This window comes from Crocodylus siamensis, chromosome 3 (genome assembly GCF_052110815.1).
Source record: "Crocodylus siamensis isolate JL-2025a chromosome 3, ASM5211081v1, whole genome shotgun sequence".
NCBI classification, from domain to species: Eukaryota; Metazoa; Chordata; order Crocodylia; family Crocodylidae; genus Crocodylus; species Crocodylus siamensis.
The window spans coordinates 40,290,371-40,313,020 of record NC_143397.1 but is presented as its reverse complement, the minus strand read 5'-3'; the positions used below and the strand labels follow the sequence as shown (position 1 = coordinate 40,313,020).

Genomic DNA, 22,650 nt, shown 5'->3' with positions numbered 1-22,650 from the left:
GTTGAAAGGAGGTCATCTAGTCCAGTCCCCTGCTCAAGGCAGGACCATTCCCAACTATATCCCAGCCAACGGATGTCTACCTGGGTCTTAAAACCCCTAAGGATAGCAATTTCACAACCTCTCTGGGTTGCCTATTCCAGTGCTTTACTACCCTCCTAGTGAGAAATTATTTCCTTGTATCTAACCTCAACTTCCCTTGCTGCAAATTGAAAACATTGTTTCTTGTTCTGTAATCTACCACCACTGTCTTTATTGAACTTCATGAGATTTCTTTTGCTCCAATCCTCTAATTTCTCTAAGTCTCTCTGAATCCTTGCTGTACCCTCCATCATATCTACTTCTCCACCCAGCTTGCTATCCTCCACAAACTTGCTGAGGGTACACTCCATCCCATTTTCCAGATTGTTGATGAACATATTGGACAAAACTGGCCTCAGAATTGAGTCCTGGGACACTCCACTTGATACGAGTTGCCAGCTAGACATCAAGCCACTGATCAAGCCCAACAATCCACCCTACATTGCATTTATCCAACCCATACTTCCTTAGCTTGCTTGAGAGAATCCACTGGTCTCCCCACACAATAGAGCCAGTCATCCCTCATAGAAGGTAAGCAGGTTGATTAGGCATGACTTGCCCTTGGCGTGTCCATGCTGACTGTTCCCAATCACTTTCTACTCATCCAAGTGTATAGAAATGGATTCCTTGAGAACCTGCTCCATGATTTTTTCATGAAAAATGGAAGGTGAAGGTAACCAGTCTGTAGTTCCCTGGATCCTCCTTCTTCCCTTTCTTAAAGATGGGAACTATATTTGCCCATTTCCAGTCATCTGGGACCTCTTTTAGTCATCACACATTTTCAAAGATGATTGCCAGCAGCTCTGCAATCACATCAGCCAACTCCTCAGTACCCTTGGGTACATTGCATCGGGCCCATGGACTTGTACTTATAACTTGTCTTTTCTTGGTCACATGATATTATCAGTCATCCATCAGTCTATCTGTATAGTCTACTCTCTTCTTCTCTTTGAGTAGAAGAAGAGAGTCAAAATCCCATCTTAACTCCATCATCCAGTTGCATCTTATCTTAACTCCAGTTGCATCTCTACTCCTTGAGGCTTCTCTCCCATGAGTGATAATTCATGGGAGAGAAATAGTTTCTGTTTTATACATCACATAACTTGTTTCCTGCTTTCTTCTGATCCTTTCTACTGCTGTGTTAATAACTATCATCATCTGCTCTTCCCAGGTTCTACCTTTAAAAAAAAAAAAGGTGCAAAAAAGTTCTCAAATTTCTCTCAACAAAATGTTTACTTCTCTGCTATATATGCTGGCTTCTCTAATTGCTGGATACATCTGGTCACTAGCTGTTTGACTTTTGCTGAAGTCAGTTCTTCCTCCTCATTTAGGCTGAGCAATTAGCAATCTATCAGCCGTGATTCAACCTTGTATTGCACAGCTGTTCGAGGGCCTCACCCTCAGTGACAAGGGTCCAATTACCAGCTAAAATTTGTTCATGACATTTTCTAACCATTTGTTCTTACGCACACTTTACCTTTAATAGCTCTTCTCTTTCTATGTTGTCCCTGGCCACCTGCAGTATGTACAGTGAGCAGTCATAGCCCCTTGTAAGATTCATAGGTTAGACAAGTCAAATTCTTTTAGTCTCTTCCAATAAGAAATTCAGGCTTTTCCCTGATCATTCTAGAAGCCCTTCTTTGCCCCAGTTTCAGCCTGAATTCATCTTTGTCTTCCACATTTTTCCAATTTTGTAAGGAACACGTCTTCATTATGATGGCCAAAAGAATTTGTGATTTACACACAAAGAAAAAGAAGGAGAAATTTTGCTTCTGAGAAATAATGCTCCCACTTCAATCAAAAAGAATAGGGACAACATGACTGCCTTAGAGAACCTCTGCACATGGGCCCCTGCTATAACATGCAACTTTTCATAAGCTGATCAGGCTCCAGAATGAAACTACTTAGGTTGATTGCCCCAACTACTCCTTTAGGAATGCTGTTCCAGAAACTCACTTATCTGAGGCCTAGAAAACTTTGTATATTTTCCAGCCTGAATTTATTCCTAGTCAGATTATATCAAAACTATCTTTTTATTTTAAATAATTATTTTCTTTCTCTAGTGTTCATCCCCTGGTATAAAAAAAGAAAGCAATTATATCCCTATTCAGCCTTCATTTTCCTAAAGAAGCCAATTTTTTTTGTCTTCTCTTATAAATTTTCTCCCTTTGTCTCGGTCACCTCTATAACTGTTCCCACTGAATTTATTTTTGTTTGAAACTTTATCATCATTTGTGGATGGCCATTTCTGCTGTTTTGCAATCAGAACAATTTTAGGCTTTTCAAAAGGGCCTCAAAATTGTGAACCACAGTTACACAAAACAGGCTCTCTCTTGCAGCATAGAGGTACAGAAATAATTTGTCTTGTTTCTTCTGATTGTTTTTTCCAGATAATATGCAGAGTATCTGGATCTAATTCGAATTTTATTTATACCAACATAAATCCAAAGTAGAGTTCTTTTTTATTTTTTTCTGGTGTACATGAAGTCAGAAGCAGTTTTTCTGTCTCTTTTTATATTGTTCTTCAGCCAGTTAGCTCTAATCAAAGTGACTGAACCATTTGAGTATAATGTTAAAGCTACCTGTCCTCACCATGCTTAGATTAACCATTAATACAGATACTGTATATAAAACTGGAACAAAATAGCGTGGACCACGCTCTCCTTTCAGATACACTGGCATCACAACAGTGTCATTTGATTGAGTTCAGTCAGATAACTCCTGACTTGCATGTAAATAACTGGCAGCAATATTTGACCCAGTGACTAAAGTAACAAACAGAATATGGGTGTCCCCCTGACAATTAGGGCCCCTGTGCCCCTTACAAACACCACCAGTACAGGGGCCCTAATTAGCCTCCTTGATGACAGTTTGTAAACTGGTGAGGAGAGGTGACTTATACTTACACTTCCATGAAAGGTTGGAAGCTCAAAGTAGCTCATCATGGAGAAAGATGTTCTCCTGCTACCCATGTGCTACCTGCTCTTTCAAAAGAGGGATCCAGACTCCTAACCTGCCCACTGTTCCATTCTTTCTAGCACTAACCTTACATTTGAATTTTACAATAAGGAATGAGTAAAATTAATAGTATTAACATATTCATTGTATTATTAACATTAATAGCTCTGAGCAGTGCACACTTAACTTTAATATAGTTGCAGTCCAATCCAATGAAATGCTGAGCCCCTTTTCCCCTTCTTTTGACATGGGAGTGTAGCAGGACCAGGCTCCAAGGGCAGCCATGATGCTCCCTGGTAGCCCAAGGGCTGCTGCCCTGTCTAGCTGCAGATACCTTCCCTTTACTCTTGCAGCCATGCCTTAACTGTAATAGTTGATTTTTCAAAAGGAAGCTGCCCCAGGGTCCTAGAATATGCCCTTGTCCTACCTTTGCTAGCAGCTCCCTTCCCCTCCCGCTAGCTCAAATCCAGTCCTTTACTAGATGGCCCCTCCCAGCCCGAATGTGTCCAGACACCTGTTACCTTCTGGGCTATTCATGGCCTCTGACCTACCATACAGCTATGCCCATGCCTCGCAGGTTTTACTCAATACTGTTCTGTCTCTTGTGTAGGCCTCAGCCTTCTCAGCTTCAGCCTTCCTTTTTTTCTGGCTGCAAACCTTCAAGCCTGGCCCACTGGTTCAGGGTCAGCCTTCTTAGCTTCAGACCTGTCAGTCAACAGTATTTCTGGGCCTCTGGCCCTTTGTGTCTCTCACCCTGGGCCCCTAGCCCTAAAATTTACCCTTCTGGGCAGCTGGGCCCCTGGTATCTGCCCTTCTGGGCTGATCTCACCCCTCCTGGGCTAGTTCCCAACCCTAGTTCTCACCCCTGTCAGGCTACAATTCCCCACCCCAGGTCCTTGCCCCTCTTGGGATACAGGTCCCTAACCCTGGTTCTCTCCCTATTTGGGTACTTGTTACACCCTTCTTGGGCTATAGGTCCTTGACCCTGGTTCACACCCTGCCTGGACACTGGACCCCTGGCCCTTTCTCTGCTACTCTTGCTATTTGAGCCCACCCCTGGCTGGGGTCAAAGCAACTGCATGCCCCCCAGGCATGGCTGGTACTTTCACTTCTCCAGTAGCTCCAAACCCAAACCACCAATTATAACTGTACTTAAAAGGTAAACCTCCCCCAGCTGTAACTTAAACTAAAAGCACTTGGGCTATAACAAAAAACGATCCTCTAATTGGGTATCAACCTAACTCCCAACTCTGGGTTGCATCCCTATGTAAGCTCTCATAGTCTTACTAGTAGTTCCAAGGCAGCTCAGTGGTCAACCAGGCACTCCCTTGTAGCCTCCCTAGACATCACCTCTTTCCTCTGCAGCTTGCAGGGCCATACTGACTCCCTGCTCCCCTACACTCACTTTGTGCACCTCCTAAGCCCTGCCCTGTCTGGTCATGTGACCCTGCAGGTCCGATGATCTGCCTGCTTCCTCAGCTAGAGCTGACCTCAGCAGCCTGTTTGCTAACAGCCAGCCCACTATTAGCCAACCGGTCTCCTGTCTCCTACAGCCAGTCTATTCTATGCAGGCTGGCCTACCATGACCCAGGATCCATTAAACTTTCTTGGCTTTTGCAGGACTAGTTTTTGTAGCAAAGACTTTCAAAGATTATATTTAATACTTTAAGTCTTGGGTCCTGGCACCTCTCACAGGGGCAGGGATGGAACCAGGGATGGGGACAGGAACAGGGCTGGGATCAACCAAGCTCAGTAATCGGCTGGCATAGATTCATCCCCTGTGAGTGGCACTGGCAGCACCACTTGCAGAGGAGGAGGCTGAGCCCAGCTGAGCCAAACCCCATCCCCTCCCCATCCCCGTCCCCTTCCCCATCCCCTGTGAGCAGTGCTGGACTTGGTGCCACTCGCAGGGGACAGGGATGGGGATGGGGATGGGGATGGGGACAGGGACAGGCTCGGTGTTCAGCTGGCACAGACCCATCCCCTGTGAGTGGTGCCAGCAGCACCGCTTGCAGGGGATGGGGCCACACCAGCTGAGTGCTGAGCCCAGCCCAAATGTATATACTGTGTCTATGAAAATCCTTACCTTTCAGATCAGAAAGCCAGGGGTTGACCTATACACTGTGTCGACCTATACACCATGAAATACAGTAATTAAAAAGGGATATTATGTAGCACCATTAAGCAGTGGAAAGATTGAAAAACAGTTAAAAAGGGCATATCCTACCATCTATAAGCTGAATTCCTCCACTTTTTCCAGCCCTACTTTCCTATGATCCAATAGACTTGGCTGGGATGGTTTAGAGACAATTCTGCCTTGAGCAGGGGACTGAACTAAACAACCTTGTGAGGTTTCTTGCAGCTCTACTTTCCTATGATCTTATTTGTTTAATTCCTCATTTGCCTCTTTTAAAGTCCTGGAAACTATACTTACATGAATCTCTGAATGCAATCACAAAGGAATATGCTTGAAAACTAGTCATCCAAAAGGCCCTTGTTTTCTTAAAACTTTTTTTGTTATTAATTTAAAGTGAAAGATTACATGTCAGGGTGAAGTGGATCATTTTTTTCAGTTCCTTAGAGGGAGCAATGATTTTGATGGCTCTTTTATTTGCGTAAGTTCAAATAGCGGAGTTGGGTCTATACCAAGAATGTTTAAGGATTCTTCAAAGTCTTATTGCAGGAACGGGCTCACAATAATCTACTCTTGAGCCCTGACAGATTGGTTTGAGAGTCAGTCAGAAAATAATGCCTCATTTTTTTTTCCTCAGCCACATATTATTGAAAAAATATTAAACTTGCATGGAAAATTTGAACAACATCTCTGAACACACAGCTATTTTTCAACACAGTCTCTTTTTCAGTCAATGCTCTTTTCCCACCAGTGAACAAGGGCACCTATCCCAACTCTGTTAAAGCCCTTATCTTTGTTGCATGACCCTTGTCACAACACCTTCTATCACATCACTGTCATCCCAAAAATGTTTTTCTTGTAGTCTGTCCTTCATCCTCCGTGCTGTATGGAGGATGGGGTAGCATAGTCTATCCAAACAATGAGATTGCCTCTGTGGTGTACAAACTGATGTCTGGAAGAGCATTGTTGTGCACAAATAGCAGCTCAAATTTACCTCTGTCAGGCTTTTTGTATGAGATCTTTCAGCTTCTTGATATCTTGACATCTGAGATTACTGTGGCTCCCTTAGGCAAGAAGTCAACAAGAGAACACTATCCTTGTCAATGGTTTCCATAGAAGATAAAAATTAGGAGCCATTACTTCATGGCTGAGCCTTGTATTTTACATTTTCAAGGGGATATAGGCAGATCTTCATGACCTATGACTCACTGATTGATATCAGTAGTGGGTATATATATTGTTCAGGAAAAAGCCTTTAGGCTAGGAACAGACATTCAAAAACACTGAGCCTGAATTAATTCAATCTTTGCAGGTTAGTCTAACCTGCCTAGGCTGAATCCATTTGTAACTGAAGAAATGCAGGCACATGCCTGCAGTGGCTCAGGCTAGAAGGTGGGGGGTGCTAGAGCAACCCTTCTTTCTAGTCTACAGTGCTGAGCTGAGGGGGGTATGGCCAGGCCCCGGCAGGATGCTCTGATTAGGGAGGGATTTCCCCCTTCCCCCCAACCCTCACTGGGGGAGCCAGCAGGGATTTACACAGCATTTAGTTGCACAGCAGGGCATTACACAGCATTTATCAGCTCATCAGCAAAATAAAAGGATTTCTCATTAGTTCAAGCTCTTTTTAAACAACTTTTTCCAAGGGAGGAACACAGGAACATTACCGGCTACCTGGTAAAGCCCTAAGCCAACACTATCCTGTCTGCCTTTGACCTGTCTCCCACAGCATGGACTGTAGCCAGCATGTCTGTGTAAGGCAGAGGGGAGGGGGGCGTTCCTGCTTGAGCAGGGAGTGGTGAGGGGGAGGGAGGTAAGTAGGAGGAAGCCAGACAGGTGCCCTGTACCTGCAGTCTGTGCTGGAGCTGCAGCCAGGGAGCAGGTGCAGGGGGGGGGCAGGGTAGCAGCCCTGCTGAACTGGAGCAGAAAGCAGAGCCCTGCCCAGAGTTGCAAAGCATCTGGGATTCTGGGGGACTCCGATTTAACTTAAACCAGGAAGGGGTCTGGGACAGACATTGCATAAACTGGTTTGACCCTTATCAGTTAAGTCTGATACTACATTTAACCATGTTTATCTCAGACTGGTTTCAGCCATTTTCAGACTGGCTTATGTGCACTGAACAAGTGCTTTGTTACAGGTTTAAACCAGTTTATGTGTAATGTCTGTCCCTAGTCTTAGGGGACAAAGTGTATTCTGCCCTTTCTTAGATATATGGCAGATAAGAAAACAAAAGCATTTCTTCCTATCCTTGCCAAGTGTCTCAGTTGAAGTACTTGGTCAGTTTACTCTTAGCAGATGAGTAGGACCTTTCTATGCTCTGCAAGGGCAAGAGGGAAGCTGTCACTGAGCGGGGCACAGGAGCGGCCGTGATCTCTCCCTAGCGCCCCCTGCCATGCCAAGTAGGTGGTTCAGTACCCTCTTACTCGCCCGCCACGTCTTGTTGTTATATGGTTCTAGAAGGGAGGCTGCCTCTTATCACCCTGGACACCGTGCTATGCTTATACTGTCCCCTGTTCCATAGGGAATGACCTGGTGCACTCCAGCCTTATGGGCTATGTGTGCCTCCAACCTCCCCTTTAGCATGCCCCAAGCCTCACAGATGTACCGGATGTTATCTTGTCAGATTCCTATATGCGTCCTTCACTGGCATCCCTGGGCTTGTCACGCATCCAGCACTCCTTCACCAGCGCCCCTGGGCTTGTCACGCAACCAGTGCCCCTTCACCGGCACCCCTGGGCTTGTCACGCAACCGGCGCCCCTCTATCTGCTAGCCCTCTTGGGCCTACTAATTATATCAGCCCCCTCCTGGGGTCCGCTCAATAGATCCACCCCTCTGGGGCCTCTTCTTGTACAGACGGTGCCCTCACTGGGGCCTGTCCCTCCATGCACTCGCCCTCTCCATGCTCTCTATAATCGCGGACTAGCCCTCTCTGAGCTCGTCTCTATAGTAGCACCCTACCCTGGGCTTCTCTTCCTGTGTGCCCCCCTTTGGGCCTAACACAAGCCCCTCGGGCTTCTCGCGGGTGCTCCTTGCAAGTGGGGCTCAGGTGGCCTTAGCCGTGCGCCCAAAATCCTCTTTGCTCCTTCTTGGGGCTGGGGTATTGGACCCCAAACTACAGTGCCCTCACTGGCACTGTGCACCTTGTCAGGGCTGGGGTAGTACCCCTACTACAGTGCCCTCGCAGGCCCCGGGGTCCCCACCACTGTGGAGCCCCTCTGGGACTCTTCCCAATTGGGCTCAGGTGGCCCTTGCCTTACCTGGCCCCCTTGACCCCTTTCTCTGGGTCCTGCCCCCCTGGGGCTTCTACCTACACCCACGTTGGGCTTCCTCTCACTAAATGTGCCCTCCCCAGGCTCCTCAATCTGTTTGCCCCTTCTGGGGCTGGGGTCCAGACACCCCACAATACAGCACTCCTCTCTGGCGCTGGGAGCACCCCACCTCCCTGGGGAGCTCCTGATGAGGCCTCCTCCACCCCTACAGCCTCACCCAGTTCTCCGGTTTAACAATAACTAAAGAGAACCGTAAGCCAGCTGGCTGTAACAACAATAAGCCTCCTGGCTATAACATAGGATCTAGGCCCACCTGCCTCTCTTATAAAGGCCTCCCAGTCAGGGTTCTCTCCACCCTTACCATGATGCAGCCCCTTGGGTGGTCAGGCTGCACCACTCTGCTGCAGAGCTCCTGCACCTCAGACTGCCAGAAGGGAACTGCTGCTAGGCTTTGGCCTGGGCTGTTTATAAAGGCCTGGCCCTGCCCCCTTCTGGTCATGTGACCAGCCTGGCTGCTCGGGCAACCAACACCTGTGCTGTCTCAGGGAGCTTCAGCTGCCCTTATTCCTTCATAGGAACAGGGCACCCAAGTGCTCCTGTGACAGAAGCACATTGGAAAAGGACATAGAAGTCAGGCTTTTTAAGAAACTAAGTAAGTGTGGAAACATGGCTCACACATTCAACCTGTATCAGGCTGTGGAGACTGCAATATTCTCTGTGTACTATGATTGGGACCTTTGTATCCACATGGACAGCCACCAATCCCATGGGTCTTCCACTGGACTGTGAAGACTGGTATCCCAACCATCTTTTTTACTGTCTGTTTGAAGTCAATAGAGACTGTCTGCAGTGCCCAGGCAATATGTTAGTAGATGTTTAGGATTGTGAATCTAAAAAGATGGCAACACCAGTAGAGAAATACAAATCACCCGAGCAAGGGACTAACATTAGAGGGATGGGGATGAGGAGGGGAATGCAACTCCGTTACAGAAAATACAGTATTAGTCAACTAAGCCTGGTGGTGCGGGGGAAGGGGAGGGAGGGGTTTCGTGATGCTGAGAGTGAAAGAAGATAGATACAAACCTGTACAATGGTCTGCAATAGTGGAGGAAGTAGTTTGAAGAAAGTGTCTCAGTCCATATAGAGTCTCATCGCGGAGGTCCTCTTTGGGTGCAGTGGGGTTGTCTGTTGCTGAAGAATCCTCTCGAAGTGAAGTCCTTCTACATAGCCACTCTGCCAAAGCTATTCTTGTATACCCTTTGCCTTTGCTGCAGTACTTGAGAGCAAAATGAACAATGTCTAGAACCCTGAACTTTGGAGAGGAATGAATTTTTTTAAGGCTAAAAGCTAGAGGGTTAAGGCTGAAAGCTGTACTTAAAGTATTTGTTATTATTTTAATTTCCCTTCTTAGACCGGTTCTAAATATAGATGTTTATTGAACTGTATTGGTTAGGGATGTTGATTTTTTTCTAAAGCAGTTTGGTCAGTAAAATCTCCAGTGCAGGTACAGTTATATGGACCTTTAGCTATCTTGTATCTTAACCCTCCTAAGGGCTTATTTATTTATACACACAGAAATAATACCACTTCACATTACTTTTAATGCAATACAATTAAATTTAGGGGAGTAAATTCAACTGATACAAACTCTTAGTGGATTTAACTGTAGCCTTTAGAGGGACTGAACCAGTTTAGCAGTCTGAAAATATCACCCCCCTTACAGTAAATAGTTAAATAAATATAAAACTATGTGTCAATTTGGCCTAGATTTACAGGAGTAAACTATACTAGATAAGTATCCACAGTATGTGTGCACATCAGATAAATGTAAAGGGTGACTGTATGTCAGCTGCTCCATAATAATGGCCCATGTGCCCACTGTTACCCTGCAGTGAATGGATGTGATCTTGTAGCAGCTTGGTTCTCAGTAAAAGAGGTTTAATATTCACTTACCACAAAATTAGGCTATACACATGGGCAATTATCTTGGAATAGCTGATGTGTGATAAAAGCCAGCCATCTTCTTTTCCCCCACTAACAGTTTATCGTAGTTCCTTACCAAAAAAGGACTTTACTGCTTTACTTTCCCTGTGCAGGTAGAGTGGTATAATTTTTGTGTCAAAATCAATCCAATTAAAGACTGTGAGAAGCTCTATGTAAGGAATAACTATGATTTCCCCAACGCACACTATTGGCTGTCTTTGGAATTTATTCATAGTGACATTTTACCTAAGAAATCAAGGACATAGAATTAGAAACAAGATAGTTTCCTGTAAGTTGCATCTCTGAAATAAGTAAAGTTGCCTCAGCTAAATACTAACTACCAACTTAATTACTTCAGGGCTGTAGACATTTTTTCTATATGACTCTAATTTGTTTAGTATTTTGGAGGGATGGGAGGAAAAAAACAAGCAATCTCTGGAGAAAATTAATGCATGTATTATTTGACTGCAATTAATATTGAGCTTTTTCTTGACCAGTTGTAATTTAAAGTTGCATAGAATTTCTCTACCTTTTATATAGATACAATGATAAGATACAATCATACACACTATAACCCAGCAAGAAACTTTCCAGCTGATGATATATAAAAAAGAAAGGCACATTTATCTACCAGGATTAATAGCAGAAAAATGTCCTTCCCCATTGACACCTGAATGAGGAGTGGTCTTCTGCATGTGGTGTTGAAACTTTTCACACATCCATATGAGCCCTGAGGGAATACTGGCAGGCAAAGCAGAACTGCATTTGATATTAGGTATTGTAAAACACAGAATATGGAGCCAGATGCACCGTTTATCTGATCAGATATTCAGATTCCTATCTTCCTCATCAATCTTTCTTCCTTTTATTTTTTATTCATTTCTCTTGGGGTTTTATTCTTTCCTTGTTGATGTACTTTTTCTTGAGTGTCTCTGTTTCCTCTCACACCAGTATGACTTGTGCTCACACCAGAAATTACTGGCCTAATCTAACTCAGTTCCCCATGAGAGGAGTACTAAGTTAGATCGGGCATAGGTTAGACCAATCTAACCAAACATCTTTACAAATTCAGAGCACAGCCCTGGGGATGGGGAAGCCCAGCCATGTCTCAACCCCAGGGCTGCATTTTTTCCTACTGCCTCCTCCAGTGCCACTGGTCTATTTTCAGTCACTCTCTCCCTCCCCCAACCCCTCCTCCCATACCAGATGAACAGTTCTGAGCCCACCAAATCCTGCAGTCCTTCTAAAAGTGCCAATTTTATAGGCATTCACCAGTGCCAGGAGCCTGATTTAAGTCAGGGGAGAGGGGTGGCCAGGAATGGAGGAGGCAGGGGTTGGTCTACAGCGGTGTTTATCTATCTGAAGATGGGGAAGTGGGCAGAGCACTCCTAGCAGGCCAGGCTCTGTTTGGAAGAGGAGGTGGGTAACCCATTTTACATACTAACATAGTGGCTAGAGGACAAACCTAGGATGAGAGAGATCAATTTTGTATGCGTTTTCTACCTAAGGATACCTGAACTCACATCTCCTATGAGAATGCCATAACCACTAAAATACCATCATACCTTTACTCTGGTCCAGTAAATTATTATTATGCAGGTGGCATTGCTTCAACAGAAGAAAGTGAGAGGGGCCCCACGCACTCTGCAGTGCCCTATAATGTGCTGGCTAGTGTGCTTCCCGTTGATGGTAGAAGACAAGTTTCAAGACAGTCAGGGAGAAGAGGGATTTGAACCTGGATGTCCCACATCTGAGCACGTGTTCTAAATACTTAGCTTTTTTTGCTTTGTTTTATGAGAATGAGCAGGTTTTGGTGCCCATCTGTACAAGATATTCATGGCTGTATGTCCTGGGTAGAAAGAGGCCCTTCCTTTCAGGCAGCTAGTTCATTATAAAGCACATGGCTTAACACTGCATTGTGGTTCCCAGTCTTAGGTACCTAACTTTTCCTGTATGCTAAATAGGAAGCATAGGGCCCAAAGTTGGAGTTGTGGCAGCAGTAGTGTGCCCTTCAGCGATCTAGACTCAAAGTACTACTCAGTGGGCACATCTACATGTGTGCAAGACTGCACAGTTTTTACTTTTAGTGCTCAAGCAAGCACTAAACGACTGTGCAGTAACAATTGTATAAGTCAGGAGTTACTGATTACACAGTAACAACTGTGTAAGTCAGGAGTTACTTGCTTAAGCAAGTACTAAATGGCTGTGAAGTAACCACCATTACTGCATAGTCCCAGTGTCACACAGGTCGCTTCCGACGCTACTGCACAGGTTCATGCCCACTGATGCTGCATCGCCATAGCAATGAGCTACATCACCGTAGCTCATCACTATAGCGACATAGTGTCTCGTGTAGAAATGTGCAGTGGGTGCATCTACACATGTGCTTTGCGTCAAACTAATTAGCTCTACAGTAAAGCATCACTGCACCAGTAATACCTACATGTGTGCTGGCATGAGGGTGCTGTAAATTAACTAACTCAACCATAGGGTAGTACCATTAGTGACAGTACTATCCTATGGCAGAGTAATTACATGCGCTGAAATGAATGTGTATATGGTGACAGGAGCTGGCTGGGGCATGAGGGTGCTAAAGTGCCGGGGGCTGCCTGCCACCTAGGCCCACAGTTTAGCACCCCTGTGCCCCAGCCTGACAGCCCCTCTGCCTCCCAGTGCCACCACTTGGAGCCCAAGGCTGATTCCATGGGGCCCCTGGCAACCAGGGGCTCCTCTGCCCCAGCTCAGACTGCTTCAGGCCTGGGCGCATATGCAGACACTGTACCTAGGAGCAGTTGACTCCAATGCAAACTTCTCTGGAGTTTATCACTTTAATGGCACATGTAGCTGCACCCAGTAGCCACATCCACATGAGTTGCTTACTGTGCAGTCTGGTACACGTGTAGACTAACTGTGATGCAATGCTACTGCACAGTAGTAACAAGCTACTGTGAAGTAAGTGTCCCTTGGCAACTGTGCTGGGATACTACTGTGCTGTAATACTAATTACTGTGCAGTCATTTAACTAACTCAACCATAGGGTAGTACCATTAGTGACAGTAATGCACCAATTTAGTACTTGGTTATGCAAGTACTAAATGACTGCACAGTAACAACTGCACAGTCTACATCTCATGTAGACGCAGACAGTGTAAGCAAGCCATTTTAACTTGGAACTAAAGTCATTTTAACTTGGAACTTTCATAGTAGTGTTCTACAGAAAGCTGCATTTCCCTTCTTATATTTGTAAATTCTTTTGTAGCTATACTGTTGATTTGGAACAGTTTATCTGAACTTTTAACTCCAACTTATCTGGCATCTGTCACTAGCTGATGAGATACTATACATCAGAGGCCCAATCTGGCATTAATACTACAAAAATAATGTTGTAGAAAATATTTTTTTTGACAAGCTTGGAGTGGAAATCATAGACACTTGTGTATATACATATTTTTTTTCCTCTTTTGACATAAATGAAGTGTAGCTGGTGCTTGAACAAAATAAAAACAAAAAGCTTATGTTAGTCTGACAATACAATTTTGGGAAGTTATTAGCATTCATCATAAATACAAATACTTTTTTTTTATATTTCCATGCATAACAGGCTCTACTTCTGATACTGTTATGTATGTAGTTTTATAAGCACCATTTTTTTTCTAGCTATTACGCCTAGTGGAAGTTACTGTTACCCTAGTATGGCATGCTGTGTTGCCATATCTAAGGAGGGAGTATGAGCCTATTTTAAGTCTAATATTGCTCTAATCATATAAAGAACAAGCCAGCAAAGCAAAATTCAATCCAAGTTAACTCAATGGATTTAAGAGTAAATTTAAAATAGCAGCAGGCCATAAAAGGTTTCTACAGATCACCTACTTAGAACATGGCAATGCTGTAAAAACATTCTCATTATAGATAAGGAAGAAATTCTTATAATTGCCATTTTTGTCTAGTATCCACATTTCTGCTGTTGGTCTGTAAGTTCTTCCCTTGAAATCTGGCCCCTAGGGACTAACTGCGTTGAGTGGCGTAACGAGAATTATATTCTGAATCATTTTCATGTATAAAATCTGACAAAACCTTTTGACAAGGGCCACAGTTAGCAGCATGAGATATGTATGCTTACTAGATAGATTTTTGCTTCCTTCCCCCTGTCCCAATCATCATCTGAAGTTGATATGCTATTATTCATAATAGGCGCACAAGCCAATGGAAACCACTAAGAGCTGTGAATGTGCCTCTGAGAACTAAAGATAACAAAAATCAGAAGGTGCAGTTAAGCTGAGAAACCTAACAGTGTGTTAATGAATCAATCTGTTATTTGACCATAAACAGAAATACTGCTAAAGTCATTACAAGCATACACAGAATGAAAGCAAACAAAACAAGAGTGGTAATTGCAAAACAGTCAGACACAAGGGACACAATGAAGTGTGATGCAGAAAGGTGGCTAAAAGCTTCTTTCTTCCAACACTCATATATATAGCTGTCAATGTTCACTTTTACTTAAACAATATTCAATTTGAAATATACTTGATTTGGCTAGGGAGAGTGAAGGAGAAGCTGCTTTATGCAGCAAGATTCCAGCAGGTCTTTAAGTAATTCCTAAGTCAACATTAACTTGTTCAGATCAACCTTCGCAGCAGCTTTACTTTGTGCCAGATGAAATAGCAAGAGGCTAGGCAATGTGGACATCCAATGACCTGATAGTGTATTTTTTCTCATAGCTGTATCTACCCAGATATACCAAGCTGTCTGCAAGTTATTTATACTTTTGCCTTTCTCTTCCCCATCAGTCCTTTTGGTCACATCTTCTGCTTCCTCTGACAAGTCATAGTCCACTGTTAACAGAGAGAATAATACAACATGATATCCTCAGGCCCATTGTAATTTATTTATAGGAAAGAATATAATTAAGCCTTGAAGGAGTTCCTGATTCTAGGAAAGAACATAGAAATTGAAGTTATATCTAGGGAAGCATCAGAAAGCAAGACTGTTCAAACCTGTTTAGTGTCACTCCAGAGGCAGAAAACTTGGCAAAGCAAGCTGTTCGAGTAATTCTTTTTTCCCTTAAGAAAATGTAAAACACGTAACCCTATTAAAAGAAATTGTTTCTTTAATAAAATTGTAGTCTATCCTTTGATAGACAGGCTTTTTTTTAATATTCATCTTATGGGAGTTCATTTACAGTCAGTTCTGTGAAGTCTAGGATGCCAGTGCTGTGACAGTTTCTAATTAGGCTTTTGTAAAATAAAAATCGACCCCTATATCTATTATCCTTTGTATAGAACTTTAAGTAGGTCTGGCTCATAACAGCTAAACTGGTGTTTACCTTGTGGGACAAAACTCTGCTTTCCTTTGGAATGGCTAGTTCCTGGAATGACTCCATTGGAAACCTTGTCTGGCAAGCTTCTTCCACCCCAGCCTTCCAACCCAGTTCTGATCATGTTGAGATTGGGAGTACTAGTCAGGATGTTTAAGCTAACTTTATTGTCAGATGTCTTTGTGAGTCACAAGGAGTATCTAAAGGTTATCTAGAGCAAGGGGTTACCCCATTGCATAAGGCTGTTATGTGACCATGCATACGGCCTGTCTTATCTCCAAAAGAAGCTATACAGTCACAGTTCAAACACCCACTTAGTAAGATGTCAGCTGAGGCTGTAAAAATTTGGCTTTAGGGATGCTGATATGCTCTGCAGTACAGTGCAACATAACCAGTCTAAAATTTCTTTAGATGCCCAAGCTGCTTTTTTCTCTTTAATATGACATCCAGACTGAATATACTCACACACTCCCTAATTCATCATTCAGATAATCCCACCATATGGATTCATAGATAATTTTACTCAGCAAAGTGAAAGATAGCTTATCAAAGAATTAACAGGGAGAAATGATCAAGGAGGATTTCTGACATGCCTTTGTAACTGATATTTGCTCATCTGTAAACAGTTCATTGTCTCAGATCAGATTTGCATTCTTTGTATTAACACAGCAAGATATACTGCACATTTAGACTGACTTTTGTTGCAGTAAACTAGTTCCCAGTGGCCAATGTTATAGGCAGAGGTGCTGCTAAGTGGGCTGGCTCTGGAGACCCAAGTAGGCTAGAAATCTTTAATATAGCTTGAAAAGTAGGCACTGGTGACTGGGACACACATGTCCAGAGAATCCATGAGATATTGTGACTCAGACCACCATGTGCCAGCTCCTACTGGCGAAGTTCCAAACTGAAACTACCTACATGGCCTAGAGATAGAAATATTGTCTACCTTGGAGTTTGACTCCCCTGGAGTGCAATGGGCTTTGATGGTACAGGAAGGCATGATTGCCAGTTCAGTGAGGTGATGTTATTTCAGAACATGAATTATGCAATAAATGATCTGGAGTAGGCAGAAAGGAAAAAAAAAAGAATAAAACCACCATCTTGGCTGACGTTTGACTAAGGAACCTCCAGAGCCAACAGCAAAAGCTGCTATAGCAATGATTCTCAACCTTTTTAGATTTAGGACACCCCTCCAAAACTGTGCCCGTGGAAGGGACTCATGCCATCCCAGATGGCAACCACTGTGCTATAGCCTCGAGCCATGTAAAGTTTCTACCAGGAGAACTGGCATTCTCCTGGCTAAAAAAAGTGTGCAGATGTTCGAGCCACTTCAGGAGAACAGTAATGCAGGAAGAACCATGCAAATCATTTCTGGGAAAGTTTCTTCCAAGAGATTGAACGTCTACACACTTTACCCCTCCTGGGGAAAAGACGCTTAACTCCTCCTGGGAAAAAGACAAATTGGAACCAGAGGAAAGTGCTTCATTGCCTTCCCCAAGCTGGAGAAGGCACAAGGAGGCAGCTGCTCCTCCCTTCCCTCCCACAGTGTGTGAAGGAAGCAGGGGTTTTGCCATGCTACTCCCTCCACTTAGTTCCCCAGGCACCAGGAACTGAGGGCAGGGAATGCCACCTCCTGCCTTTCTCTCCCCCTGCTGCTCAGCTGAGCAGTGGGGGCAGTGATCAAAAAGCTAGAGGGGCCAGGAGTCTGGTACATGGATGCTTTCCCCAAGCCCAGCTCCCAGTCCCATCAGTTTCCCCTTGCTGCCCAGCTGACCCCGAGCAAAGCAAAGTGAGGCAGGCTGCAATGCCATAGTAACAAGGCTCAGTAGCCTTGCCACAATGGCAAAATGCCCTTGCACTCCTCCAGGTCAGCCCAGGAATAGAGCAAGTGCAAGGAATAGAGCTATTTTCCTATGTGGGAAAGCAGGGGGGGTTCCCACTACAGAACAATACCCTTCTCCTACCAATCAGCTTATTGGTGGGATGGTGGGGGGCAAGCGGGCATTCTCTAGGGCTGGAACTCTCCTAGAGCTATTTGTGATACCTGCTGCTTTTCAACCACTTGAGAGCCTGCCCCCTTTCCAGGCAGGGGAGAGGGCAAACTCCACAACTAATAGGCTCCCCTAAGGGGGGGGGGTGTTGCAGGGAGCACTCTTCTAGTGCCCCCTGGCTAGAGAGCTTGTCTGTGAACCTCTCCAGCCATGGGGCTGGAGGGATGCTTGTGCAGTCTACTTCCTGAGCTACTTTTCTACTACAAAGAATTTCTCCCAGCAAAAATTAACATCTGCATGCAGCGTAGGTTACAGTTATGCCCAGTTTACATCTTTTATTGTCCAGGCACAGAGGGAGCCTGTTATACACATGCATTAATATTTTGCAAAGTACTGGCAACCCAAAGAGTTCAAACATTGTGAGTCAGACCCCAAGGACAACCACAAAGATTTTATTAAAAGAATAGATTTTTCTTTTGGTCTGACTTTGATTTTTCAGTTCACTCTCCTGGCCCAGAGACACAATTAATTTTACCAAATGCTCCCAAATTTATTGAGTAAGTTGAATTTGGCTCTAGCTTTGTCTTTACTTCAGTTCCATAGCTCTTCCCTTTCTTCTCCCAAGTTTGGCAGTGGAGAGCACATGCAGCAGTGTCCCCTTGCTCCCAGGCCCAGATAAAATGGGTATCGTATTTCACCCTTATAGGCTTGGTGTTACTAGGATACACAAGAGAATGGGGAGCAGTAGATTCATTCATTTTTCATTCAGATGGAAAAGGACTTCAGCTGTCTTGAGCTGTTTTTCTCTTTCCTTCCTCCTCCCCACCTATGAAAATAGGGTTCTTCTCATTTCCCCAAACCCCTCTCTCCTTAGAGGAGACAGGAACAGCTGAGTCTGCCCCCTATAGTGTCTTGCTGCTTTTCCCCAGGAGACCTGGAAGTAAGTATGACAGCCAATCAGAGGAATTTTTCCCTCAGGCAAAGATGAAATGCACTGGAGGGCTTGAGCTTTTCCCCATCTGAGATTGGTTCCTGCCATAGCCAGACTTGTGTTACAACAGATTGCAAGCCCTGGGTACAATGCTTCCACATATACAGAAGTAATTTTCTTTGTACTTTCCTTCCTGGCTAAAAACTAAATTATGTGGGGTACTTTTTCTTTTATCTTTAAGTACGTACACATTTTCTGCATGAGATTGCCTTTGTGATTACAACTTCCAAATGGGAAGTAATGCTTTGATTATAAATGCAGCATTTCCTGAGGAGTTTAAATCTTGCTGTGTCATGTACCCAATGTGAAATGTATAGAAAAGTCAAGCTTATGTTTCCTATTATTGGGGAATGCATGCATCATTTATCCAGCAAGTTTTCCAACATTCAAAAGCCTGGGGCTGTATACAGAAATGTACAAGCCACTGAGTGCCTAATCAGCTACTGCAGTCAAAGCAATGGCAGGCACAAAACAAGCTGTAGATGGCTGATACGTGGAACAATACGAGATGTGCTCATTTGGAAGCTTATTTGAGCCTGCTTTACAGGGTCCCAGCCTACTCTTTTCCTCTTCCCTTCTCAAAATCCTTTTACAGACCATATTTTTACCTGCATTTCTAGGTTTTTGTTTCTAAAGGCCAAAACCAGAGCTAAAGTCAACAGAAGTCTGGCTTCAATAGGCTTTGGATAAGGTTCTATAGACTCAGTACATCTACACATGTACTTCAGTGGGAATTAGCCTAATGTAATGTGCATTATAGTATCCCCAACAACCATGCTCTTTAGCTAATGTGCTTTAAAATAGACTAATATACGTTTTTCTAGTACCTAGCAATGGGGGTACTAGATTTAATGCACATTACCTAAAGCTCATTAACGAATGTGTAGATACTTTCTATATGCACATGTGCTGGTATATGTTTGTATATGCACGTGCGTATGAAAGAGCGAGTGAGAGAGAGAGAGAGAGCTTATGTAAGGAGCTAATGAGAGCAAGATTTTGTGCTGTATTTGAGATGCACATTTCTATGCAGTTTAGTTCAGATACAGACCACGTGGTCTGTTTTCTTGATCTATATGTATAATGAAGTTAGTAATTTTCTTGTAGTAAGTGGATCCTTGTGATTGCTTAGTATTAGTCCAGGTTTCTAATGGCAAAAGAAGGCAATATGTGTAACCATCTCCACCAGAGCTGCCATTGCTATCTCAGTTTTTGCAAGCGATGCATGACAGTAGGAGGGAGTGATGAAGGAAGTTATTTTAACTGCTTGGTGACTGTGCCAACTCTCACTGCCAAAACCTGGGATTTTCCCAAGGTATATTAAGATGTACATTGGGATCAAAGAAGCCCCAGAGACAAAATAACCGAAAAGAGCAACTGGTTCAACTTACAGTAGATTTCATGGTTTGGTACAATATCAACCATAATGCCTTGATAGAGAAAAAAAGGGAACTTGAATCAAGGGATCTAGGGCAGAAACATTGAGGATGAAGGAGTTGCTGACTCAGGTGTTTGTTCATCTGAGACAATAGACCAAAGTCCCAAGGGTGAAGAGGTCTTCATGTGTTACAACGAGGAAGATGCTTGAGGAAGGCAAGTGAAAAAATTCAGATAGTTATGGGAAGTGGTAAAAAAAATTCAGATACATTTTGGTGGACTTATGTTCTTTGAATGTAACCCAAAATCAATGACTAAGTCAAAACATGAGCAGAAATTTGGACACACTTTCACATTCTGGCTTCTACCATATTATTATAAAATATTGGCATTTTAGTACTTAAATTTGGGCCAAAATAAACTTCAAATGAATAAATGCATTGTACCCTGTTGGTATGGGCAAATCCAGGACCGTGGGGAAGGAGGAGCAGCTGCATGGCCCATGCACAGTGAAGAAAGCTCATTGTGCATGTGACACACAGCCAAAGGGAGTGTGGCTGAAACCCATTTTTGTGATCATGGTTGCCAGCGAGCTCTTAGAGTTCTGCATATGTGGTGAACTCCATGTGTTCCCTGGCTAGTTGTTGCAGGGTCTGCCCTGAGTTCCTGCTTTCAATAGGTCCAAACCTCACTGTTGTTTGCTCTTCCCCTTACCATTTTGCACCCCCTCCCCAATTCAGCAGCCGGGGAAAGGGAAAAAAGTATGAGTGGCCACAGCATGGAGCCTGGAGAGCTGCATGAAAGCAAGGGCTGAGCATTGCCACAGCTCCTCCCATTCTTTCTTCTGTTGCTGAATTTTGCGGGGAGGGTGGAGGAAAGAGGAGAAAGTGGAAGAGTGAATAGCAGCAGGCTCTGGTTTCACTTCAGAATTAATAATAGAGCAACACTGAGTGCATTGGGAAAAATGTATATTGCACTGGTTACCAGATTACACTGGTATAGGGGCCTTTGATTTGTGCAACATAAAGAAGCTCAATCTTTTGGGGATCATAGGAGATCAGCTCCATGCTGACCATCAAAGAAAATAATTCACTATCCTCTTTCTTGCTAAATACACTCATCTTTCCCTCTGGCTCCAGAGGACAGCTATCAGTAATCAGAGCCTTCTACCTCAGGGGTCAGCAACCTATAGCCTTGCGGGGCAGATCTAGCTCACTGAAACATTTTATCTGGTTTGTGGGGCTGGGAGGGTTCTGTGGCATTTTATCAGTGAGGGACTTTGTTGGAATTTCTGCAGTGGGGACTTTCACCCTTAAGGCAAGGAAATGGGAGCAGCATTGCGGGGTGGGCAGTGACTGCATTTCCAGCTCTGGTGGCATGAACTGGGTTAGAAGCAGTCTGCACTTAGAGCTAAGCTCCACTAAAATGCCCCCCACTTCATAAAAGTTACCAATCAGTGCTTTACCTGACCCAAGTTACTTCCCCTGTTGTGCTAGCTTAACTTTGCTGATTGTTACAGGGCACAACTACATGTGCATATTAATGTAATGCAATAAACTCCAGTGCATATCACACCAAAGTTTATTGCTCCCAGGAGCCATGTTTACACATGCACCCAGGACCACAGCATGTTGAGCTGGGTTGGAGCAGTCTTGGCTGGCAAGGGAGTCTGTCAGTCAGTCTGCCAGCCTGGGGCTGCTCCCTCCACTCAGTGTGCTACACACTCAGGGGCTTGCTGGGGCACAAGGGTGCTTCAGTGCAGAGCAAGTCGTCAGACAGCTCTCACACTGAAGCACCTTTGTGCCCCAGCCAGCCCTGCCAGCATGTCCCTATGCAGCACTGTTAAATAAAAAACTCCACAGCAGAGCAGTACTTTTATTTACAAGTACTATCCTCCAGTGGAGTTAATTAGTTTACTCCAGGTTAATAGCCCTGTACTGGTACAGCTAATCAGGCAACTCTGCAGTAAATGCCTGTGTAGATGTGCCCACATTGTGGCAGTGAAAGTGGTCACCAACCAGTGGATCTCGATCCACCTTTTGTGGTAGATCTCGGAGCCTCTTGGAGTCGACCTGAGGCTGGGGTGAGAGGCTGAGTGGCTGTGTGAATGCATGCACGCTCCAGCCCAGCAGGTCAGTCCACGGGAGAGGGAAGGGCCAGGGGCTAGATTGAGGGTCCCACAGTGAGGGACAGTGCTGCAGGAGCAGGGGTAAATTGAATGCAGCCCCAGCCAGGCGGGACTTACCTTCTGGGGAGGCATGCCCCCAAATAATTTTTTCTTCCTCTGCCTCAATCTGCCCCCGCCCCCCCATTCCCTCCCCACAGACATACCTGCTGGACAGGGGGAGGGGGTGGTGGCAGTGGCACGCAGTAGATTTTGGGTTGCTTTTACATGACAAAGGTGATCTACTTAAAATGGTTGGAGATCACTGCGTTACACAACATCAGTCCTTCCTGTGCAAGTAGCAACTACCTTTTCAGTTGTTACCTGTGAAGGAAGTACCTTGCAGCTGCTTTCTCCTTTCCAATGATGGGTCACAAACTGCCCTTTCA

At 44.4% G+C, this 22,650-nt stretch overlaps 1 protein-coding gene across 5 annotated transcripts in view; it reads left to right on the top strand.

The window, feature by feature from the left end:
- The window catches only part of HAPLN1 (hyaluronan and proteoglycan link protein 1), a 175,320-nt gene that overhangs the window by 106,570 nt on the left and 46,100 nt on the right, over positions 1–22,650 (top strand). The gene's annotated exons all lie outside the window — the stretch shown is intronic.